Source organism: Centrocercus urophasianus, unplaced genomic scaffold (genome assembly GCF_019232065.1).
Source record: "Centrocercus urophasianus isolate 14NV4802_14NV808 unplaced genomic scaffold, USGS_Curo_1.0 seq_32, whole genome shotgun sequence".
Taxonomy (NCBI): Eukaryota; Metazoa; Chordata; class Aves; order Galliformes; family Phasianidae; genus Centrocercus; species Centrocercus urophasianus.
The window spans coordinates 1,208,637-1,220,793 of record NW_024884889.1 but is presented as its reverse complement, the minus strand read 5'-3'; the positions used below and the strand labels follow the sequence as shown (position 1 = coordinate 1,220,793).

At 49.9% G+C, this 12,157-nt stretch overlaps 1 protein-coding gene across 1 annotated transcript in view; it reads right to left on the bottom strand.

Moving 5' to 3' along the window:
• MAML3 (mastermind like transcriptional coactivator 3) overlaps positions 1 to 12,157 on the bottom strand; it is a 197,875-nt gene that overhangs the window by 31,890 nt on the left and 153,828 nt on the right. The window lies entirely within an intron of this gene.

The window sequence follows — 12,157 nt, the reverse complement described above, 5'->3', positions numbered from 1 at the left end:
TTCTGTGCTGTCATTAAAAAGACATTCCAGGGAAACAGAATGAAGTATATTGTGCTAAAATACCATTGAGATTCAGAATCTTTCTGCTTTAATACCTCACAGAGCCTCAGAGGAGGGGCTAGAACTGCCAGTATATCATCATGAACTAACCAAGCTGTTCTCAAATCCTTAGCTTATAGATGACCTTATACAGCGAAGTGAGAGAAGCCTCAAACTTTATTTTAATGCATATTTTAAAAAAAATTAGAGAGAAACTGCGATTCTGCCATAGTCCATCTGAGCAGCACCTGTACAACCACCTTTCAGACGTGCTCATAAGGCAGAACTGACAGCCTGAACCGAGGAGATGCTCTGAAGGACCCACACGACCCTTCAAATAAATCCCTGCATTTCTATTTGAGCCAATCAATCTGGCTCCCTACGTGTCAGCTCGTAATGCACACACACACATCCGTCAACATCCAAGCGTGCAGTCACAGGGTAAGCTGTATTCACAGTTGGAAACTTAGCAATTGCTTACGTTTATCTAAAAGATAACCCTGGATTATGCATTTCACACAGCAGAGGTTAAAAATGAGACTGGGGTTTAGTTTAATGCCAGTACAACGTCTCTGTCTGACCCCACGAACACATAAACTTTATCTGCAGTAATATTTCCTCTCTGTTATTCCTTCTGCACTGTCCAGGAAGATCAGGGAGCCCTCTCCCTGCAGCTGGAACTTACCTATACAGACTCTCTTCAGAGTCAAAAGGAGTCAGCTTTTGCTACCAGAAATCGCACTCTGTTCTCTGTGGGAGGCTTCCAGCTTCTGCCTAGGAGCATGAAGTTGCTCACCTTCTTATCATTACACTAGCTTGCATATCAGCAACTGTTGTTAATGTCCACGTAGGTAGCTAAGCACCCTATGGGATGCCACTAGCCCTTTCTTTACCTCTAAGGCTCAGGATGGGAAAGAAAAAAAGATGGCCGCAAAGTAGATATTTCAGATAGCAAATGTTGAAAAAAACGTATCTCTCAAACAAACCCCACCTGCACCATCACAAAAAGCCCATCATGTCAATAGCTAACTGGTAACAGAGCTCTTAATGGGTAATGGGATCTGCCTGGAAGAAGTGACTCGAGGCAAATGTGTTTCCCAGTGAGATAATAAAAAGCCTCTTCAGAGTGACAGATTTTAAGGCAAAATGGGCCAGCCTGCACGGGGCAGCTGGTCACTGCCCTGGAGCCAAAAAAACAAGCAAACAAGCAAGCAAGCAAGCTCTGAGGCTCTCCCACCATCTTCATGCCCAAGTTTTCTGCCTCTTCACGGAAGTCTGAGAATAGCTGCTGTTCTGCTCCTGAGCGTCCTCTCAACCCATCTGCTTTCGCAGGATGCAGCTGCACCTCAGGCTGAGCTGCGAAGGAGATGTGCTCCTGTGCCCACCCGTTCGCATACACCATCATCCATCACCATCAAGTGGCCCAAATTCTAGCTCAGTTGAGTATTTCCACAAGCGCCAGAGGTTGCTTCAACAAGGTGGCCAATACTTCCCCTTCTTTGTTCAGTCCCTACCCCTGCAAATGAGCTGTCCTGACTGCAAGGAGAGAAGAATTACACTGGAAACCACGTGATGTAGAAACCTGTGCAAGAGTTTTCTACTCCACCACATCCAAAACAAAAGGGTTAGATAGTGTAAACGGCAATTTTGTACTAACCTGCTCTTCTGAACTAAAGCAGATCAGGGAACGTTTGCAGGAGCAGCTATGCTGGCACGCTTGTGGAAACAGAGCAATGAACTCTTCCAGTAACCGCAGCACAGTCATTTGCAGCCTGAGCTCCTGCCTGCAGCCTTGCTGAAAGCAGCAGGATCCAGTGACACCAAACCATCTGAACTTGTATTTCTAGTTATGATGTGCAAGAGAGAGCTTAGCTTAATGTTACATGTTGGGTTGTAAAAAGGGAGTTGAAATGAGAAAAAATGTGCCTGTTCGTAATAGCTCTGAGCATACTGGACAGGAAAGTCAAAGAAAGCACTAACACCTTTTCTGATCTATTTCTCAGGCCGGAGTAGGACTTGAAGCACGAGAGGGACTAGCGCTTGACTGCACGTGCTTCCCTGAAGTTATTAATCCCTGCTTCTCATTCTCAACAGAAACAAAAGCATAAGAGGAATTACTCCCGGCACCTCAAAACATCACCGTGCACACAACACTATCCATTACAACTGACACGTGCACTGCTGCATTAACCCCCTGAGTGCCACTCATCTGTCCCATATACATGCTGGAGTTAGCAATTAATATCTGATTGAAAACTCTCTCCACCCATGCATCCATCTCAGAAGCGTTTAGGAGCATACTAGATCCCCAGTAAATTCTGCAGGAAGATACCAAGAAGATTAGTTCAGAATAAAGCAGTTATTGGAAGAACTTTCCTATGATTCTGAAGCACTTCAAGGAGCCACACTCAACCACGTCATGGGAAAATGACAACACATTTGACCGCAGTAAGAAGATGCTGACACTCATGTACTTTCAAACAAGGTTCCCCAGAGCTACGTCCACAAGGAACACCTCATTTAGATAAGCTGAGCAACCAGGGTCTCACACAGGATTCTGGTCCAATTTTGTGGACAGTCATCTCCATCACCTCTTCCACCAAGTGCTTCATTGCAGGAAATCATCCCTCCCCCACTGGCCCACATGGGAACAGCAAGTTTTTTCCACCAAGCCAGCAGCTTCCTTCGAATCGAGATCCTCTGACACACGGTGCAGATGCAAATAGTTTAATTCTGTTTTAAGGTTTTAACATCTTTGTCTTGCAGGCAAGGTGCTTTTTAATTCTAGCTCATTTTTAAACAGCAGGAAATGTAGTTTAACATGTTTTTCAATAGTGGTATACATTGAAAGGGAAAATAAAGGGAAGTGGGAGAATAAATGGAACTGAAAACCGAATGTTGTATCTGCAAAACAGTGTGAAGTCTCCATGCAGAGCTGATTAGCAGGAAGCAAAGTGTTTAAGAAAACGAGAAGCACGGCACTAGGGGGAGAGCAGAACACCACTGCTAATACAAAGGCCTTCCTCCCTAGCATGTCACATCCCTTCCTTCTGACCCTTGGCCCCTTACCCCTTTGTCTGTCTTCCTAAACGGGAAGCCACAACTGCCTCCTAACTAATCATCGGGAGGCCGACCCCGTCACTAGCAGGCAACACAGCTGCTGCTGACCCCAGTGTGAGGTTGGGAGGGCACCCAGAGGCCTGCACCACTGTGCAGGGAGGGCGCTGACATGCTTGTGCTTCCCTGCACCGTGCCGGCTCCACCTTTGGCTTGCTGACATGAGTTCTGAAGTGCTGATGGATGAAGCCAGGGTTCTGTCCACCCCAACTTCTTAGAGAGCAGAGGGTGGAGCAGGACAAACCGGGAAGAAAGGATTCTGATGGTTGTTATGCCCTGCACAGAGCCCGGTCTTGCACCACCCAGGAGCCAGCAGCAGCACAGTGCTTGGTGTGCTCATGTCCACATCCCCGTCCAGCCTACAGGGCACAGGTGAGAAGCCTTGTCTGGCTGTGCATGCCTTTGTTCCTTCGTCTTTCAGAGCTGCGCACAGAGAGAGGCTTAAGTGTGTGTTTAGCAGCTGGGCTCTGCGCCCACAAACAATGCAAGGAAGGAGGCATCTGAAATGCTGGCAGAGCAGCGTGTTTGCAGTAAGGGAAAGAGGCAGTGTCAGCTGGGGAAAAGGGAAGCGGGCTTCCTCTGTGAAGAGCTGGGTGCCCAAGTGGTAAGAATCAAGCAACTCAGGCTGTGCTTCGAGATTAAAAGCTGCTACTATGAAGCAGACCTTAAAAAGCTTTAGCTGGAGAGGCACAGGGCCAGAGCAGAACTCGCAGCAAAGCACAAGCCCATGTGGACAGCCAGCTGCACCTCGTGAGTTGGCACGTGTCAGGTCCCACAGCACTGGACCTGATGCAGCCACGCAGCTCTGCCACCTATCCCGAGCATCTCAATGGCAAGCTGGGCTGCAGGGATGGCCCCAGGAAAGGGGCCGAGCCCACAGTGGCCAGGGTGCAGAGCCAGAGTACGCCGTTCCAGACCTCCGGGCCCCCAGCCAGCACCCCAGTCCTCCATGCCCTGCAGCTTTATCCACTTGTCCATACACGCTGATTTTGTTAAGCAAAATTCAGGCATTAATGCTTAGCTGTGTCTATTTCCCCTCACCGCTAGGCTTACTCAATGAGCAGTAAAGAAAGGGTCATGCAGATGGCAGCAGTGACAGATCCATGTGTGTGGCTGGTGGTGGCCCAGCCACGCTGCTTGCAGCGCCGCTGTTTTATCACCACTGCCTCGTGGCTACCCAGGAGGCAGCAATGGCAGCTCCGTGCTGCTGACAGCAGCTGTCCTCCTGCACCACTGCAGCCATCAGCCGCCACCAATGCTGGGCATTCTGCCGCCCTCCCGCTCCCGGTCAGAGCGTGCGGAGTCACGTGCTGACCCAGGGAGATATTAGCTAATTGAAATGGTGCCGCCAGCACGCTAAATGCTCCTCACTTAAATCAATCGCCCGCTTCCTCTCCTCACCTCCATCTCGCTCCCTCCACCTGCCTCCATCCTTCCTGCCGGCTCCTCCTCCTCAGCGCCCCTCTCCCCAAGCCCCTAACTCCCGCAAGGTGATAAAGCGGGACCAGCCACAAAGGGAAGGCGACAAAACCCTCCGGTTATTGACTGGTGTTGCTCCCCAGCAGGGCTGGGTGCTGCCAATGGCCGTGTGGGCGCAGCCTCTCCCCCCGCCCTGCACCAAGGCGCTCGTCTTTCTCTGAGCAATTACCGCGGATGATTTATGTGGCCAGTCGAGAGGGCCTGCCAGGGTTCTTATTTCATCTCTGAGAAAAGGAACTCCGCTGGAATTTTATCAGGGAGCCTGGATTAAATTGACAGCTGCCTTTTGTTTTGTTTTTAAAGACCTTCCCTTCGGAGCACCGCGCTCCGCCCAGAACGAGTGGAGAAAACGAAGAGCCGAGCAAAGGGTAAAGCTCCTCCTGTAAGAGAAAAATCCATTTCCCACTCTCTGTATACATTTTAAGCGAGGCCATTTTTAAGGAGCTGACATCTGAGAGCGATCCCCACTCCCATCAACTCCAAGCAGCATTTTATTTCACCTGACTGCAGCCACCAAGGCAACCGATTTCCCTCCCTGGCCTCCAACTCCTCACCCAGCACAGCCTCACGCACACTGTGCCACAGCCACGGGCAGCCACGGGCACGGGAGAGCACACGGACAGACAGACCGACAGGCTGCAAGGCAGGGCAGGTACAAAGCAGTGGGCAGTGTGCCATGGGGAGAGTGTGTGAAGCAAGAGAGTATGTCCAGGGGTGTACAGAGTGGTGAGCGAGGCGGCAGGGCAGTGCAGTGCAGTGCAGCCCAGCACCGCACAGGAGCACAGCACACAGAGGAGAGGTGTGCCTTGCTGCGGGACTCTGCCAACCCCAAATCCTGCTACTTCCAAAGGCATGAGCTGAAAGGATTTTCAACAAATGCACCTACCTGAACACCAGGTCTGTCTTCTGCTTTCTTCTCGACCTGATATTCTGGCATACGTGCAGGTGGCTCTCTGCCTGCCATCACTTCACCAAAGACCAGATGTGCATTTGGGGGAATGAACCAACCCTATAGAATAAATCTGTGTATTGCCACTTAGCTGTGCTGCTAAGGGTACCGAGAGGAAAGGAAAAACACTGGTTTTCCTCACACTTTCTCCCCTCAGCACCTTACTGCTCTCAGCAACAGTGTCTACTTCAAAAGAAAAGACAAATTATGGTGAGGCAGAATCCTTTTAAAACACGAAGACAATTGCTCCTTGCTGCTCTGCCCTCACTGGGCTTTTTCACCTGGTGCCTGCCTATTCAAGGACATCCAGCAAAACTCCTAAGGCGAAGCACATTAAAACTCATGAAAATGCTCTGACTTGAGAAGAAAGTCGCCGTGGATCCAAAATTCTCCACAGCGGGCCCCAAGATGAGTCACAGCGCTTAATGCTGAATCCAACAAAGCCGCACTAAGTATAGTTACTCTATGTACTACAAAATGACTACATTTTCTTGCTTGCTCCTGCCACTCTCCCACGGCCACTTCTCCCCCGAGCGAGAGCACTCCCAGCAGCCTCTGAGTTCCCAGCTCCCTGCCCTGACTTCGTGCTCCCAGCTCTGGGCTTTCCACCTGTCCCCAGGCAAAGCTGGCACTGCAAGAGCGGAGAAAAAGGACTGAGAGTAACTGACAGCCCAGCCCTGCTGTAGGGTTGCTGGCTGGTGCCCAGGCCTTCACACGCTGCAAGAAAGGTGACAGGGAGGTGGCACAAGGAGCACACTAGGGATGGCAGTGTAATGTGGGAGTCCAGTATCACCCAGAGAAGGAGTGCCTCGGATGGGCTTTACTCCTCTTCTGGGTCAGTCCCCCCAGTACAAGGCTCAACAAGGCTGCCAGGCTCCTGGCCCCATGAATGGCGTGCCAGGCAGCCAAAAAACCAGCGGGGAGGGGGAGATGCGGAAAAAATAGAGAGAAATGTTGATTGCATTGTTACTGCTTCAATTAAGCTCTTCAGACACTTCAGCCTGATGAGTCAACAGCAATGACAAGAGGGCACAGCAAACAAAAGCAACTGCACTGCACAACAGCCTTACCCGTCCCATTAGTGCAGAGGGCAGGGAAGTCCCAGAGCACTAAGTTTGGTAGCAAAAGGAGCACGAGCTCTGCTCTGGCCCCCTGAAAGCGGGGATTCTGGTGGATGCCCAACAGCTGCTGGGTGAGAGGGAGAACCAGAGCCTGTGAAGCCCTGCAGTGGTGTGGCAGCAGCCTGTCCCTGCCGGGGTGTCCCCTTCCTGTGGCAGGAGGCAATGGGTGGAAGGCAGGAAACAACTCCCCAGTGACCTTCAGATGATGAAATTACTGTTGTGCCTGTCTGTGTTGCCTGCCACATAAAGAACGCTTGGAAAAGCAAGGAAGAGGAACAGTTGGTCACAACTTCAAACAGCCTGTCTCTCCGCTGTCACACACCACACCCTGGGAAGCATTCACCTCTCCCTGTGAAGTGGTTTACAGCACACACACCACCAGCATTTACTGCACTGTCTGCCAGAGCTCCTCCTTTGACTAACCCCATCAAAGAGATGCTGAGGGTCACTCACGGGACTGTGTGCCACCGGCAGCAGATTCCTTGGGCTCTGTTCCCCAGGTCGTTCCACCACATCCCCCCATTGTAACGCAACGGCCTTACACATAAAGGCTTTCGTAGCTCAGTTTCTCATCTCCAGCAGTAGCCAGTTGCCAACACTTAGGCAGAGCACAAAAAGGAACAAGGAAGAGAATACAGCAAGCCCTCCCCAGGATCTCTCCCAGCTCCCAGCAACCAGAGGATGAGGGGAACCCTCGCTGGGGGCTGCATCTGCCTAGCATGCTCACAGTCAGCTGCAAACATCTTCCTGCCTTTATCCAATTCCTTTTACACTCAGTCCCTGCAACAGGGTGCAGAAGGGAATTATGCTCCTTCAGTAGGTGCTGTGTGGAAAAACAAAACAGAACAATGCTTCCCTTGGCTTTAAACCTGCTGCCCACTCCTCTGTTGCTAGCATGCTCCAGGGACTCTACAAATCTTACACTCTTTTTTCTCGATGCTGGGAGACCTCATGGCTGCTGCAGTGTCCTACCTGCTCCTGAAGTCACAGCTGTGTCCCATTTGCTGAGCAGTGTTCTGAGTTACTCCCACCAGTCTGCAGCTAACTAGATATCCACGGATTGTGGCAGGGATGGATAATTCTAACATGATGCTGTGCTTTGGTGTAAGAGAGCCTAAAGGCACAAAGGGCAAGACCCCAAGCTCCAACAGTTTGAGACAAGGTACACCTGTGCTGGGCCACGCTTCGGGGCAGGATGAAGGAATTACTCATTGGCTGTGAGGCTGGAGTCTCCGCAAGCAAAACTTGGTCTTCTCAGCAGTAGCAGTGTCTAAGCAAAAGGCAAACGAGCCCACGTGAACCTGTCCTGTGGCACCCTAGGGACAGGCTGCAAGAGCCTGCTGAGAGGAGAAGGGCTGGCGTGGGATTGGGGTGAGTCAGATTCCAAAGTCCTCAGGCCCTGTGTTTGCACACGCACGGGGCCGGCTTCAGGGCTTGCAGCCTTTTTGGTAGCTGTTCAGGAAAACATTTGCATTGCCAGTGCGGACAACATTCATTAAAACCAATGTTTATCTTGCAAGGATCATGCCAGATTGTTCAAATAAATGACCTACCAAATTAATTTCGTTTCCTAATGCTATCTCCTGATATTTGGGATGACTTAGAGCCAGATATCTTGCTAAGGAAAGGAGTGCGGGGCTGGGGGAGGAGTGAGGGGCTGCTCGGGGACGAGCCTGCATTCATTCCTCCTGCTCCCCTGTGAGCCCCTTTCCATCACACTACCGAGCACAACACAATTAGTGCAAAGGGCCCGCTTTTCCTGCAGGAGTCAAGGTCCCAAAAAGGTACAGCTTCAACATCATTAGCAGTTCATCTTCTTAAACCTCTGGGCAGCCCCTAGGCAGATCCCCTCGCACAGACCCCACACCCCCTCCCCCTTTTTGGTGTCTGCTTATCAAACTAATGAAGCACATCCAGACTGAAAGGTCTTGGGGTAGAAGACAGCAGCTTAACCGTGATTCAGTACATGTCCTTTCCCCTCCTCCTCTTTATCAAATAAAGAAAGCAGCATTTCCTACACTTAAATGGAAGGGAGGAGGGAGGAGGGAGGCTAAGGGGAGGGAGACGTTTGTCTAGTAATTCCCTGCAGAAGGAGATGTCTGTTTACTTTCTTTGACTGAGCACTTGCATATTAAAAAGCCTCGGCTCCTTAGCGGGCAGGATTTATCAGCGCCACATTTTCTACTTGACAGGGCAAGCAGGCAATGCCTGCTGCAGGTAAGCTGGAGAACAGAACAGTGCTTTGTGACCTTCCTCTCGTCCTTCGTGGGGCCGCTGGCCCAGCCACCAGCTGGAGGTGCTGAAGCCCAGCACTGAGTGAAGTGATGGGTGCTGTGCGCTGCAGCCCCCAAACCACAACGCTGCTGCAAGAGCAAGGGAAGCACAACAAAGCTCCATTAGCCTTGTTCCCTTCGGTGATAGCCGGAAAGGCCATTTCCAGCTTTTGGTAGAACACATAAACATCTTTCATCGTGTCACTGACCTAAATATAGATGATTACTTCAAAGCAAGTGAAAAAAGAGATGGGGAAAGAGCCCAGTTCTTACGCCTTCACATGCTAGGAAACCCTACAAGCAGAGTGCAGTACAAAGGAGCCACAGAGAACCAGTTAGATGTGACAGAAGTGTGAGAGAAAGACCTTTTCTCATAGATCGTACTGATGGGCCACAAACCTCAGACTTCAAGGCATGCTTTTAAAGTGTGACAGCAGCCTGTGCCATGCTGGCATCTCAGCACCAAAGCAAGGAATTGCGCTGGAGCACATTTTCTCCTGGGTCACCCTCAAATCAAAGCAATGCTGCACTCCTTTTCTTGCTGTACAAACCCACAACTGCTGGCCCAGCACATGGGGATGCGCAGGCAAGCCCTTCACTGAGTTCTCTTTGCTCTACTGCAACTCTAGCACTGAACATCAGCAACAAGTCACAAAGTCTCCACATTTAGCACGTCCTACATCTGAACCACAGCTTCATGCTTTGTGACCCTCACAGTAGACAGAATTAGTTCCTTAATTGCCCCCTGCCTCAGTTTACCCACGTACATAAATGACACATCAGTAGCATATGCAGAAAAGCGACATCCTGGGATGGTGATCCAAGCAATAGGGGCTTGCAAAGCCATTTGTGCATACTGGTGACAGCGTGCTGTTCATTTTAAATCAGTGAACACAAACACTACATGCAGCGAGTCAGAGCTGCTGTCACAGTTTCAGCTCAGTCTTCATTCTCCTCAGTCAGGGGGAGCTTTGGTAAGGGGGCTTCAGGACTTGCTCTCGTTTATGCTGCAGAAAAATGAATTCTCATTAACGAAACCGGATATACTTTAACAAAGAGTTTATTATGACAAGAGTCAGTGTCATAAGCTCTTGTTGCTCAACTGTCCCCCTAAGTGTTCTACGTATGGCTTTACAAGCCTTACAAGCCACATTCTAGTTGAGGCTGCCATAGAACACCTCCATTCAGACTGAAACAAACTCCTGCTTCCCAGCGCAACGATGTCCTGCATTTGCAGTACCAGGCTTGACTCTTCTGAGACAAGGCAGAAGCACGGCTCAACCAATCTGCTGTACCTGCTCTGAGACATGACTGTCTTGGAAAGTCTTAAGAAACCCTAAGTTTTGTCTCTTGAAAGGCAGGGACCGTACCAACCCAAATCCAACGCACCTATTGACCTTGTTACAGAACAACCACGCAGACTACAATGTTGACTGACTCCCAAGGAACATACAAGATCATTTTTTAAAGAAATCCCAAAAATCTTAACTAACGACAGGTTTTTGTTTCCCACTAACGTAGGTTGGTTGTTTCCATCAATTCAGGTGAGATCAACACTGGATTTGTGCATCAGAAAGAAAAAACCCAAGCAGCTGGATGCAGGTGGCTAAGGGAAGTTCTCCCCCAGGGGACATGAGGTTTGCAGGGAACCTAACACCACGAATGGGCCCAGCTGGCACTGGCATCCTCTTGAGGGCCTACAGCTGACAGCAGATGGTGTCTTTCACTGGGATCCCCAGGTTGAACAAGACCAAGCAGTGGTTTGAATCTCAGCTGCCTGGAGTCATTCTTGACTCACCTTCATGAGCAAACACCTTCAAGAACGGAAACATCTGAAATGGTTTTGTGCAATTCCACAATAGCATGGCAGATTATAAACTACACTGTACAGTAATTGCTGGGAAGTCCTGGAAATCACTCTGCCTCTGCCATGCAGGACCCACGTTTAGAGAAGAGTCTCTCAATACCATTTCTCTTCCTGATCCTACTTCCAACCACCACTAGAATTAACAAGCTACTGAAGGCTACAACTAGTGCCAAATCCCATATTCCTTGTCTCACAAAATACCTACTGCTTATCAGAGGAAAAGAAATGCTGTACTTCTAACTGCACAACAAAATTTGCTTTATTTTTGTTCCTCAGAAACCCTCAGATATTCTTGCACTAAGGCTACTTCTTATGCTTCATACACATGCTGTTTGATGCAAAGGAATCTGCATAGCACCAGGGCCATAAAATCTGCTGAAATGTGACAATCTGAAATGGCTAGGAATACTTCTCCAGCACTGCCCCAGCCCTGAGGATGCACCCAGCTGCCTCCTGAGTGGAAAGGCATTTGAGATGGTTCAGGTGCCCTCTGTGATGGGTGCTTGCAGGATGGGGGTTCTGCGCTTGCTGACTTTCATGGTGCTTGCTGCACATCTGTGCAAGTGAGAAATCTATCTGAACGTGTGGGGAAGAGTTCTGCAGGAGGGATTGGTTTTTCACAGCAGGCACCAACCAGACTGCCAGCTCTCTCTCATGTTTCATTATGGCTCTTTCTAAGAAGCAAGACGCTCCGGACAAGACATGCTTTAAAACCTCTTATCAACCACACCAGGCTTGAAGAGAAAAGCTGAAGAAGACACAAGGCCAATGCTCAGTCCACAGAGGCAAACAGTGGCAGAGCATTCTTCTCTCAGAGGTTTAACGTACCCCTTGTATTTACACCTTGCTCCCCCTTATCATGCTGCTTAGCAGCCTCTTTAGCATTTTAGCTCCAGGTGAAAACGCACTCACCCCTACACAAATCACTGCTTTTACAGTCCCTACTGAACATCTCTCACCAGAGTTAACACTCAGAAGATGTACGCCCTGAAGTTAAGCCTGCTGGGTCAAAAGCAGAGGAACTGATGGGAACTTGGTTATCAAAACCGCCCTGGGGAAATGCTGCAGTTTTTCAGGGAATTTGTGTGAAAATTACCTGTAAACACACAAAGCATACAAGCACACGGGCACACGCAGAGACTGCGCAAACTGTTTGACTGTGAGCACCCTCACAAGCAAGCTATTTGCACAAGGAAAAGACCCACAGGCACGAAGAACACAATCATCTCTCACTGTTCTCCCTGCTTGTGCTGTCACAGAGTTCCTACCGCTGCGCCTAGCTGCAGCGCTTCACTCCTCTGCAGCCCAGCCT